This window comes from Diachasmimorpha longicaudata, chromosome 1, assembly GCF_034640455.1.
Source record: "Diachasmimorpha longicaudata isolate KC_UGA_2023 chromosome 1, iyDiaLong2, whole genome shotgun sequence".
Taxonomy (NCBI): Eukaryota; Metazoa; Arthropoda; class Insecta; order Hymenoptera; family Braconidae; genus Diachasmimorpha; species Diachasmimorpha longicaudata.
This window is the reverse complement of record NC_087225.1, coordinates 7569448-7581170: the sequence shown is the minus strand read 5'-3', so window position 1 is coordinate 7581170 and position 11723 is coordinate 7569448. Positions and strand designations below refer to the sequence as shown.

The 11723-nt window shown below is 38.7% G+C and overlaps 1 protein-coding gene across 1 annotated transcript in view; it reads right to left on the bottom strand.

Moving 5' to 3' along the window:
* Positions 1–11723, bottom strand: part of LOC135165723 (headcase protein) — a 98054-nt gene that overhangs the window by 52933 nt on the left and 33398 nt on the right. The window lies entirely within an intron of this gene.

Below are 11723 nucleotides of genomic sequence, written 5' to 3'. Positions count from 1 at the left end.
TTAATTTTCAACATCAACCTTCGACTGCCGAGAAATACTGGGATCTTCGCTTCTCGTGATGCATATTTGAGTGACTTCTGATGCGAATGTCAGCATTAGTGATAGCTTATGACATTTCACGTCTGTTTGACGCATGAACTAAATGTCAATAACCCTTTCGAGGTAGTTGTGACAGATATGAATGCTTTTGAACAAATGCTTCAAATTGTTTGACTGTCAATTTACTATTTAAAAATTAGTCTTTCTCTGTTTAAAGGGGGAAAAAAAAATGTGAAGAAATTCAGGAATGATTTCTCACAATTGTCAATGAGAAAAGAATTTCTTAGTTAACGAATTCAGACATAATGAAATTTTTATATTCAAGTCATAAAGTCTTTGGAAAATTGCTCTTTAGCCATTCAAGTCTTTGTCATTTATTTTTTTTTTTAAATACATTATCTGCTGAATAGTATCTCGGAAATCAATGGACCCTGACATATCCTCTGCACATTTCATATCCTTTATATTCAATATCACAAGTGAGATATTATGAAAATATGTAATACCATCCGTCCCCCCCATGTTCGATAATTTGATGTCTCTGAGGTTTCCTGAAACTCCTATCGCGGATGTCTCTCCTCCCCCACCCACTCTCGGATTGTCACCCAGACGCGATAATAGGGGATAAGAACCAACCCTGGCCCATCCCTTACGCCCGGTTACTCCGGTTAACGACATTCAAATTCTATTAAGCGTCCGTGAATGTTCAGCTGACATTCACCCACGGCACTGATCCTACATCAGACACCCCGAGTATCTCCACCCCCGGGGTAATTCCATGACAACTTAATAAACAACCATCATTTTTGATTCAAACTTTTGACTCATTCGAGTATTACGTAATCATAATTAACAGTCTTCAAGACTTAATTCAATTTAGCGATGATTATTGAGGTGGGGAATAACACGTGGCAGGGTGGATTTTCTCTTTGTCCCGTAACCCCTTGAGCCACAGGTTTTTACACGGGTGAAAAACCCCTCAGAACCAGAGTGACTGGGCGTCGCGTGATGGCTTCGTGAAGGGACCGCTCGCCTCATTCAACCGTTGGTCTTCCTTATTTGCATGTAAATATACAGGCTGAGGGAGCTGATCTGTATTCAGGTACAATTACGAGGTGGATCCTTACGACAAAGCGGAAAAAGATAGTCGTTTCATCTCTTTATCCTCATTTTTTAAATATGTGGGGAGGAATGAGGTTTACGCCGGATAGAAAATGCAAAGAAGAACAATTATCGTGAAATAGAAAAATTTGTGAGAATTTCGAATTGACACGTAAAGGGCCAACATCGTACTAAGACATATTTCGATTCATATTATAAAATAGTCAATGAATCTACAAGCAGAGAAAATTTTTTTTTAAATTACGTTTCTTTAAAAATGACGGAACAGTTGGGCACTTTTTCAGTGAACCTCCAGGAAAAAATCCAAAACGTTCCAGAAAAAGTATGGAACGTTCAGGAGAAAAATACGTAACTGTTCCGTAATTTTAACTGAATACTTTGACTGACAGATTACGGATCAGGTACGTAATTTAAAATAATTTTTCTCTCCGTGGAGAATCCTCGTCTCAATTAATATTAAAAAATATGGAGTGTCAAACCTATGACTCTAGACGCTCGAATCATCCAGACCGTTCATGGATTATAATAATTTTGGATGTTCTACTATCATAATTTTCAAACGGACTTGATGGTTAGCAATCAGATATCTCAGATATAAAATAACTGCGCGAAATTAACATCTTCTACAGATAATATTCCCACCGACAAGACACCCACAAATACCATCAGCTGAACTTTCCACATGACCAGCCATGACAAGCTCATTTATGTCTAGCTTTCTCTTCATGATGCATTATCGTCTGATAACATTTCAATTAGCTAGCCAGTTGAACGAATCGGCTTGTCTCAAATGTCTGATAATTAGCTGCCTCCGGTAGCTCAGGGTGTGCCACAGTTATACCTGGGTATTGGCATAGGTTGGAATATTCAGGATTGGTGAGGAGGTGTAATCGATCCGCAAAACCTACGGGGGAAAATTTTCACCTCGTCTCTTGGAATAAATGTGGTCACTCCATTGAACTCTATGGTGATGCACTATGTGAAATAGTCCGTGTGGGAGGTTAGTTGCACACTCAGTATCCCCAACCTTCTCTCTCATTTAGCTTACATAAGTGTCCGCCAGTCGTGCAATGTAGTGCTGACTCGACGCATTGCCGCCTTGAAAGCGGTCGTTGGCCTTTTCTATCGTATTATCTTTATCACATGTCCTCAACTACTCATATATGGATACAACCAATATACATAGCGTGTTTGCTAATCTCGTGCTCTGGTTCAAGCGTATATCAAGCATTTTTCAATGCTCCATTGAGGAGTCAAAGATAGGGCGTTACATAAATATTCAATACATGCGTTAAGAGAAAAAAATGACTGATTGCTGTTTAAACAAGGCAAATTTTTTTCAATAAATCCCACTTGAATTGGATTAAAGCCACAGAATTCAATGGAATCCCAGATTTTTTGGAGAATTCAAAACCGCGTTTAAATTTTCAAGTAAATCTTTAACAAAATTCAGATGAATATTTTGACGAAATTATACGACGTTTCCGAAGATGCAATAAAAATGATTTGTTTTTAAATAAATTGAGATGTTCCGTAAAACATTAATTTTTTCCTCTCAAAGAATGAAACCATGAAATACGTGATTTGTTTCTAACTTACGGTGACTGACAGTAAATGACGGTGCTAATTCAGGAATGTCAGAAGATTTTCCATTGCCCGACTTTTCCATTAATGCAATACGACAGGGCCCGATTCATCATTCATGATTCATTAAAAATAAACCACTTCTAGGCACTAGAAAATTTCACTTCATCGTGAAATGAGAATGTTATATTCATATTGAAGTCATGAACACATTTTTACCTCAGTAAAAAAAATTGATTTCCATTTTTTCCGTCACATTCTGTCTGCATAATCCCTCAATATATCTTTCCTTACCTGTAACAAAAAAAAATGAAGAAAATGGTTATTACAGGCGAAGTTTATCTCTCGTCGATAATTAAATGCGCTGAACAGCAGTTTGAAGTCAAATCGGGATGCAGGTTGCTAATGGTGAACAGGTAGCAAAGTACGTGTCTGGCATTTTGAGAGAGTGGTTGAGCCAGGATAAAGGTACGGAAGAAGGGAAAAAAAGCGAAAAAGATTGTCTGCTATGGTGGACAACGTCGGTATCTCAGGAAGGCTTATCTGCGCGATGCCTTCCACATACTGTACACTTGTCGATTCTAGAATAGACATCCATTTTATATCATTACATGAAGAATAACAATATTTCCAATACTATTCAATTTAATATTTTTCGCGACTAAAAAACTCTTGAAGAAACTGCAGTCCTGCATATTTTTTCGCCTTCAAACTTTGCATTTCTGCACATAACTTGAAATTTACCAACCCCTATTTGAGAATTTTTTTTGCGAATTTTAAATAAGTCTTAAAAATATTTTCAATTACTTAAATCGTATCTCATTATAATTCTGAGCAGTCTACAATGTCCAGGATCCATTTTTCAGTACAGTACCTCCATCCATGAACCACAAATCCGATTTAAAGGTACACGTGTCACAAAAAAGTTGCCAAAAATCCTAATTTCAGATACCCTGCCGTTCTCATTGACAATGTTAACACGATCAAAAGTGAGGAATCCTTTTGAAAATGATCCAACGCAGTGATGTTAGATACATCTCCTACACTCGATTGAACGTGTCCCATGGGACAATAATAAAATCTGTACCTCGGTAACATGATGCGTGAACGATCACAAGAGGGAAAAGTTGAGTGAGGTGGAATGAGAAGAGTAAAATAGGCAGAAGAGATAAAAATTGTCGTCTGAGGTGGTAGAACCGGCTGTAATGCGACAACTATGCTCCTGAAACTGGACGATTGAATTCACTCCACTTAACCAGCATTTCTACCAAAACCGGTGTCCACTGATGCGAATGCTATCTGACCAATGGAAGTCTAACAAAGTGTGACGCTCAAAGTTGCAGGACTACTATTGATACTAGAAAAACAAAAAAAAAGAGTCGAGGAAGGAAATAGAAAATACCCTGGTGTCAATGAACCCTTGGGGAGCGTTACCTATGAATTATCATTGAGGTGTAATTAACTGATGAGGAGGATAATGTTGTATTTTGCGACAAACATGAGAGATAAGGTGTGGGTTTAGATTGAATGGAGCAAGTTTCATTGGAAAGCAGGAGAAATTGACGGTGAGAAAATGATATAAGCAGATTTGATACGAAATATTCGTAATCCAGACAAATGAATAGCCCAGGGGAAGGATAGACAAGAGAATAGAAAAGTCCTTGAAGAGAAAAGAACAAAAATTGAAAAATTTCAGGGAAGAAAAAATAATAAAAAATAAATGCATCATTTATAGTAGAAATAATGAAGAGGAAAAATGTTGAAGAAACACTGCCGATATCTCACGTAATTTTTTAATATTGAACGAAGATAAAAAATGCAGTTCGGATATGTCCGGACGCAGTGGAGCAAAATTAATAGTTTCACATCCTTCTTTTCTGAAATTTCCTCCGAATTCACAGAGAGTTTCATCCCGAACTCCCAGCTCTTTCAAGCATAAATACGATAAGGTCTCCTGCTTTATTTTTTTCATTAACAAACGATCGAAGTCTGTCTGCTTTTGGAAAGACCCATAACCGAGGTTGAAAAAGCCACTTTTACCAATGGCAAAAGTTTTTCTTTATCCCGCACGTGAGGCCGTGGGAGATAAGATTCAATGCCACGAGAACCAAAAAAAATGAAAAGATCGCACGTACTGCAAAATAAGGCGATGAAAGATCTGACTGGATTCTCTCGCTTCACTCGTCCCAATTCCGTTTTTCTCCGTATCCTATTTTTTTTTTTATTTTATCCACCACTTTTGGATTTCTTTTTGTGCAATACTAGATGGTCTGCACGGCTGGCTCTATCACGAGCGGGTCCAATGCCTATGAATATCGATGTTTCAATTCCATGTTTCGTATCTTTTCTGAGACACGATACGTGTCTGGAATGCTAATACGAGAGGAATTTATTTCTCGCGAAAGAATAAATTATTTTCAGCCTTTGTCTCGATAGATTTAAATGGACATACGGTTTCTCCTCATGAGAAAATCAAATACATTTTTGAAGTTTCCGTGCAATCATTGAAAAAAAATTGAGAATCGATCTATAAAATTTGAAAGAACATTCTTTTTCAAACAACTCTTATGGCAGATGAGTGTTTAGTCTCTTGAGAAAATCAAATACAAGTATCGAATTAGTTTCAATCCATTCAATCCCTACAATCCATTCATAACTATCGAGAAAACTCGTGTGAATCAACAGATTGAATGGGGATTAAGGATCTGAAACTAGAAAATATACAAGAGGTGCATGTGCAACAATTGAAAAAGGGTTGGAAAAGAGAATCCTTGACACTTTGGATGAAAAAAAATAGGGGGATATTCGTTAAATGGTGACGTGCACCGACAATGAACGCACAAAGACCTCGTTTTTCCCCAGTTTTTACGTTTTTCATTGAATTGGGGGGGAAAAAAATGCGCCTGAAAGGGAGACCAATGGCTGCACCAGTTCGCACGCTCGAAAACTCAACAAAGGCGCATCAGTCACCCCTTGTCATAGTGCCCCCTTACATAAGAGTGTGAGTGAGAGAAGGGAGGATGACAGTATGGAAGAGCTCAAGGGAAACACACCAATGATACCAAATGGCGCCACCATTGACACGCGTGTCAATCGATTTCATTCCCACCCTGGCAAGGTTCTTCAACAGCTCATTTCTCCCCTTGAATGTTTCTTTCTTTGTCGTGAAAACTGTAGTTTGGGGATTTTAAACGGTTAGAACATGGAATTTAATAAGAATGGAAGGATAATGGAGACACATCGATCAAATATTAAGTGGTTCAACCATTGGGCGTCACGCCTTGAGGTTTCAATGGATTTTTAATAGCGAATGTTGAATTATCCCCGAATTTTTAATGAGTCATGATTGCATTGATTTTTCTGTCGGGATTAAAAGGTTTAATTAAAGGATTTATTTTCAGTCGAAAATTTATGGAGCTACCATAAATTGTCTTCAGCATCCCGATACTATCTAGACACCACCTCCCCTATGGTAAAAGGTGTTGATAAAAATGAATGGCGGAAGCATCTTCGTAGAATGTTTCCATCTTCTCCTGAACATATCTCCTTATTTATTCCAAAACGAAAAATTGATTCAAAGAGTCTTTGTGACTTCCCCCTCTGATCAGAATCCAAAGATTCCAAGGGGTATACACATGAAGAAGGAAGCTGGCAATTCGCCCGGAGGGATTTTGCAACTTCCTTCCATTGGAATCTCTTCTTGTTTCCGGTGAAGCGTACCATTTCTTCTCTTCAAGGAAGAAAAGTCTGATATTAGGGTGACAGGTCGTTTCATTCTTGATATATCATAGCATCACATCCACCGAAAATGGGAGAAGGAAAAAAATTAGGACGACGGTGATGTCCAAAAGAGGTGACAACACTTTGCCCTCCCTTCCAAATAAGCTCCAGGAAAAATTAATGGATTCGAGACTTTCGGTATTTAAAAGCTTGCGAGGGAATCTTTCGGCGTAAGTTACACATATTTGAACGACTCCGAAGGAGCCATCTAACCGTACAACGGATTTCATTTCAATATCATCAAGCCTACGCTTTGGAAAATCCACATTCTGATTAAACTTATCCCCTCGGTTGGTTCAAAGTTCCCGAAACTTTGTAAAGCACATCCTCCAGTAAAGTTAGCTTGTGGACCGAATGCTCCTATCTCTCATTTCTCCGTTATACCGTTTCGGAATCGCTTGAGAAAATCAGGAGCGTTAATAATTGAAACCGTGCGCGAGACATTTCGAGCGGAAATTGCGAAGGCTCAAAATTCAGTCACAACGGTGAGAAAGGAATTACAGGGAGTGCGATCGACTGTGAATTACTGAGATATGGCAGAGCGATGACAGAGACATTGAATGATAAAAAAAATATAATAATTTCAAATGCTGATGAAAGGCGTTGAAAGGAATTTGAGAGAAAAATTGAAAAACAGAAAAATATTATTGGCAACGCTTTTGATCGTCGGGGGAAGAACTGATTGATGAAAATCACATGTCTCTGTATCAATGTATTCGTTGATATCGATACTAACATTGCATCTGTGGTTTTCATGCCATAGGATTTATTGGCAGAATTTCCTCTCCTCATCATTATCATTCATGCCAATGTGGCTACAGTATCCATCGAAGCGTTAACATCAAATCCAACCGACAGTTGCTAAGAAGCCCTGCAAGTATCCCCCATCATGACGTTTTCACTCCAACTAGCATAATATGTTGAGAGATTTGCATAGGGAAGCTCTCATCGATCCTAAAGGGGAATTCCAGTTGAGCCAGAAGGGGCAGAAAGGAAATGTTAAGAAAGGAGAAAACGCTAAGGATGCTTAAGAGGGTTGCCAGACGAGACTGCCAGAATTTTCCAAATAACTGTGGTGTATCGAGAGGGAAATGTCTCCCAAATGCCTTGGAGAATATCCAATGACATCGAAATACCATAGACAATCCATACGAAAAAATGTAATAAAAGAAGGAATGGAGAAATAAAACCATATCATTTTCGAATGAACAATATGTTGAGGAGGAAGCAGACGTTCCCAGAGTATGGAGTTGTTACGTAGTCAATATTGCCAGTACGCGTGAAAAGTTTTCCTGTAAAAGTGCAGGGTATCGAAAAATTGGATGAGAAAAGGGGACTCGGAATGTCTCAACTTCTTCACAAGTTCGATTAATCGAAGAGTTTGCTGATACGTTTCTTTTATAACATCAATTATCGTGAATGAATTTTCTAGCTGCAATTTCCCTGTTTCGTAAATATCTCGTTGGAATTGGATGAATTAGATACGTCTCCCGAAAGAAAGAACATCAATTTCATTCTTCCACAAGAAGAGAAGAATAACCGGATGAATCAGAAGTGGGATCATTTTGCTTTCTTTAAACTGCTCACCCCCTTAATGATTTTTTCCTTTGTTTCGACTGGAAGTTCTGATATACTTCTTTGTCTTTCGAATTTCTTTCGTTTACTGTTATAGGTCCATTCAAAGAATTTTCTCGAAACGGGCCGAGACATTGCCTGGTAGGGAGGGGAATCTTCAACCCCTTGTAGGAGGGTGGATTATGACCGATGAAATACTCGGCGTATTAAGACCAATCCCCTCAGCCCATATATTCCCGGAGCACCTGGTGCTCGTCACACAACCCCGCAAGAATCTTTTGGGGACGGACCAAGACAAAGAGAAGAAAAGAATCTCCAGCTCGTGGCCTCTTGACACGTACCAACGTTTATACTCATATTTTTTTTCCTCCCTCGGTATCGTGAACGATGACTTCTTTGTTCTGTCAAAGTCCCACGATTGATTTCTCTTGTTCCAGTTTTACCACTGACAAAATGAGAAATGATTCCTCGGAGAGGACAAAGAATTTCACAAGTTGAAAAATGAATTCATTCATTTCATACATTATTGTTGAGTGGAATCATTTTAGGGAGATTGTAAGTCTAATTGTAATGCAACAGTTTGAAATACTTTGGTGAACTAACTGCACACATTTTACACCAGACATCTTGTTTCCATCCGTGAAGGTAACAGACACCATTCTCAGTTGGCACATTGAGAGTGCAATGACCGCTGTGCATCTCGACTTCGACCTCATTTACGTCGGTTTAATTTAACCGATTTTAAACAATTCCATTTGCGTGTTTATTTAATACTCTTGGGCAGATTAAAAATAGCGTGACTTACACCTAGTTTATGGATTTTTTTAGTGTAATAATTTTTTAAGTCGATGGAAAAATATAATTGAAATTTCTAGTCTGCATAAATGGCTCCATTAGAGCTGACAACACTCAGAGAAATATTGACAGTGAGTAAAAACGGAACTATTCACGTCACAGGCCTTGGACAATCGTTTACTGGCGATTTTTATAGAAATAGAGTAGAAGAAATCTGAAATAATGAGTAAATGAATAAATTCATTGAGGAAATGACGAAATTGTGCTTTTTTTGGGTTTGACACTGAGCTACAGAGACTTCTCTTCAAAGCGAAGTCTCGCTTGAATGTCGTGAGCAATTCTGATCATCAAGAAAATTGGAATTCCGAGTGATGATGTTCATTTGCCATTTTATTGGCCTCTACAAGATGTTGAAAATCTCAAAATGAAGATTCGAAAAAAATCTATTGAATAGAATTCCACGTTGCGGAATGATCCACTTGTTTCAATATATTTCAGCATTCACCAAAAACACTAAACTAATTAACAATTGCGCAACGCTCGTCCAAGCGTGTCACACCATCCTGCACTTTATTATTCCACCTATCGTGGCAGTTTAACCAGTAGACAGATAATTGGGTTTACCTGGTTGAAGCGGTAATTACAATTAGGTCACGCGCGTTTCCTCGAGAGGAGCACGTGCCACACGATGCGTACTTCCCATTTATCCCAAAATGAAATGTTAAAAAAAAAGTACGAGAAGAGGAGGGGAAGGGGGGGGGAGAGAACAGCCCGCACATTCAATTGATATCGAGTACAGTTATAAGTCCCCTACGAGTTCGCATCAGATGTCAGAGTAACTTTTCATTGAACACGAGCTCAATATTTGGGAACGAAGAAGAAAGGGCTAATCGACGGTGGCAAAAAAAAATGCCGGAGGGGGAGGTGGATGACGCGTGGCCCATTGTCGGCAACATTGACGGACAGAAGGGCGGGGACATCACGTGTTTGCAGCTGGCGCATTTTTCGCAATGGAAAAACAAAGTAATCCCGGGTGCCCGCAGGGCTTTTCTCCAATATTAGCTGTCAGTTCCCGTTTTTTTTTAGTTTTTTTTTTTGATAGTTTTTTTTAAGGATTAGAAGGTTATTAGCCATTGGATAAATAAGCTTTTTGTTTGATTTATTTATGGGAGTTTCAATGTTGGCAAATGGGGTTTTGATCGAGGAATGATTGATGGGGATTCTGTCAGCACCTAAGAATCAATTTTTCATGGGAATAGTTTTTTGATGAAAAAGTCTTCTCGTCGACGCAATAATTATTTTTCAAGGTATATTCCATTTCATTATGTTATCATTGAATTTACGGCGAATTGTAATATACCTTGATAATTAAATGACCCTCACACTCAACAAGTCATCTGAATTATAAATGGGTCCATGAAAAAATGGTGATGAATAATTGATTGTTCAATATTATCGTGAAATTTTCAGATGGAATACAGTAGTCAACACACGTGTCGACATGCTGAACAATCAACGAAAGATTATGGCCGAATTGTGCCACCGGGGAGAGAATCCCCATTCTGGACCTGTTGGCTGAATCACAAAGACTTTTTTTTTTCCTTTTCTTTGTTCCCATCGGACGTTTTTTTTTTCTCCAGAAACGAGAGCCCGCGAAATCATGTCACATTCGTAAGCAATCAGGGTGGGGGAGCTTCCGGCTTTTGTATCCCCCCTATCCCCTTACCCCCTGACGCCGTTGGAGTGGGCATACACTCCCTGGAGTACGGAAAACCCTTGTTGTCGAATCAAATTCAACGGTTCGCATTAGCAGCTGGCTCGGTGGATGAGGATCACGGTGATGAGGACAACGCCGCTACCAATGCTTTTTTTCCATTCTCTCTATTGAGCTCTATTGGGGGGTCATACACGCCTGCATGATTTTCTTTTTCTTTCGAGGGACGAGTGGCACGCGTCAATGGGTGGGAGGCCGATGTTCAACTGGTGAATATTTTGCTTTATCGAGGATTTTTTTTAGGGTGAATTTAGATGTGAATAAATGTCCAACAGATGGATTTGTTATTTTACTTTATGATAATTTTTTTTTTCGTCGTATTTATAGCTCCCCACGATGAAAGGAAACAGACAAGAAAAAAAAATTACTTATATTAATAGTTGTTCGCCATTGGGGTAGTAAATCCTATAGTCAATTACTAAAACAAATTAAATTTCCTTCCAGTCGTATACTCTTTCGGGTTTTTATGATTTGTTTCCACCCCCTCCCCCCACGTCTCCCTTGGCTGTGGACCAAGCAAAAATGTAACAAAAAATGAATGAGGACTATCTAAACCTCACTACCTAGAGACACCATATTGTTTATTTTTTCTCATAAAAATTGTTATCCGACGAAAAAAAAATATTTTCAATTTGAAAAGAATTTTCTCTGTTGCATTACTTCATCGTAATAGCTAGGGGGAAAATCGCATTACCGCGAATTATTTTCATCTCCTAGTTTGTGAACGGAAACAAATACGGCTAATTAGATCGAAAACCATAAAAGGCACTTGCATTTCACAGACACACACGAAGGCAACACACTACCAGATATAATTCTCGAGGCCTGCGAGAGACATGATTCATGGCGCCCTCGAGTCGGGGCCAACGAGACGTCGAGTCACTCCTATAATATTGTTGTTGTTCCCCCCACCTTTGGAAAAAAAAAAAAAGAAAAAATAATACACATGTCACGAGACACAATTCACATTGACATCTGGTCAAAACAACTCCATTCCAATAATCGCCGGTTTTAAAAGAAAAGAAGAAAAAAGCCACTCATTCACATTTTATTA